This window comes from Anastrepha ludens, chromosome 2 (genome assembly GCF_028408465.1).
Source record: "Anastrepha ludens isolate Willacy chromosome 2, idAnaLude1.1, whole genome shotgun sequence".
Taxonomy (NCBI): domain Eukaryota; kingdom Metazoa; phylum Arthropoda; class Insecta; order Diptera; family Tephritidae; genus Anastrepha; species Anastrepha ludens.
In genome coordinates, this window is record NC_071498.1 from 110,523,122 (window position 1) to 110,525,164 (window position 2,043).

Consider the following 2,043-nt stretch of genomic DNA (forward strand, 5'->3'; position numbering starts at 1 on the left):
AAAATACTGATAACGTTGAAAAACAACCTGTAGAAGAGAGTAATAACGAAAGTGTAGAGAAAATCCACTCAGGCTGCATTTATTGTGAAAAAATAAGGAAGACAGTCATTGCGTAACATTACGTACCTATGGTCGAGAGACAATTGAAAATGTTATTATACCTAGAGCACATACCTTAAACGATGTAAGGCTGCTACAAATTCCAAATGATAAAAGTTACAATAGCAATCAATTTCAGTACCACAGAGACTGTCATTATGAACGCACCTGTGATGAGGCCATTGTAGAAGAATTGCGTAGTATTCAAGAGCATCACTTTATGGAATCTACGCCCATCAGTTTTGACCTTCAACATTTAATTGGAAAATTTCAAGAGTATGAAGAAGATACTCGAAATGGAGCATTCGGCAAGACAGCACAATTTTATGCCACCTACATACACCTGATAGATCATTACCTAGACTTGACTCGAAGCATAAGGACTGCAGACTACGAATTATTTAAATATTCTCTACCAAATATCGCAAATCTCTTCTTCACTTTTAATCAGCAAAATTATTCACGCTGGCTGGTTAAATATCATGACAATTTGTTGAAGGTCAACGAAACTCACCCAGGACTGGAGGCATCACTTCGAGAAGGAAGTTTTGGTGTCAAACGCACCAACAAACCATTTTCACGGCAACCAATCGATCTAACACTGGAGCAAACGATCAACGCAGATGCTGCGAGACGTTTGACCGGTGTTTCTCACTTCACCAATTCAATCACGGCTCGCCAGCGCTGGTCAAAGAGTCATGGAATTCGTTCAACTCTCATTTCACACGTATATCAACAGGCCGGATTACGAGCTGCTCAGGATATATCAGGAGAATTAGAAACTAGCAAAATGAAAATAAGTCAATCACAACTTCGAGCTTTCATGGAAACAATAGAAAATAAAATGAACCCATTTGATGCAAACATTGACAGAAAACAACTCTATAACATACACACAGGAAAAGCAGCCTCGTCAGACATAACGGAATTTTTAATCGATGTTGAACGTCAAGGTGAATCATTACGTAAAGCTTTCATAACGAAATGTTGTTCAGATTCCACGCAATTCGAGAAGCCGATCAAAAAAAATGTATTACACAATTTTGCATCAGGTGGAAAAAAAAAGAAATTCGCTTTGGGTGTTAAAGTTCAGGAAGTGAGAATGCAGCGCGATTTGTTTGGACGTCTTTTGGCCATTTCCATGGAGAAAAAAATTGATTTGGCAAAAATTTTAACCTATCCTTTGACACCAATACCTATGTCGTTGTGTCATATTGATGGCACTATATGTAAAACAGACAAATCGACGCTGATGAAAACGTTGATGAAGGAAATAGATGATAATTCCGAACCACCACACATAGATGTCGTCATTTTCGATGGATTTTTTATGCTGCACTTAATGAAAGACCTCCCCGCTAGTTATGGAAAAATCGCGCTAAAAGTATTACGAACATTGACAAGCAATGATGCCCAAAGAGTGGACGTCGTATTTGATAGATATTTTCATCCGTCAATCAAGGACTGCGAACGTGATTTACGTGGAGGTAGTTCCTCTGGTTATGAAATTGCAAGGCCACAGCAAGTAAGGTCACCAGATTTTTCCAAAGATCTGAGGTGTAGTAATTTTAAAGAAGCATTGGTCGAATTTCTAATTAATTATTGGACGGACGATTCGTTTATCCCTTTAATCAGAAACAAAACTTTGAATATAAGCTTCGATCAATGCTATTCTTTCGAAGTTGTTAATAACAAAGTTGTACGATCCATCAACACGGATTTGTCTTGTCGTTTGCATGAAGAGGCAGATACTATTATTATTATTATTAGAAGGCCATTACGCACTGCGACCAGAGCTGATCTATTGTGAAAGGCCTATTTTGTAACCCTAGAGTTTTAGGCTTTTTAGAAATTTTAGCACAGTTTTGGGTTTGTTGTTCCAAAGATTGCATGGAGATACTACGATACCACCAAGGTGGTGAAGTCTTTGTCTGCCCAACGCAG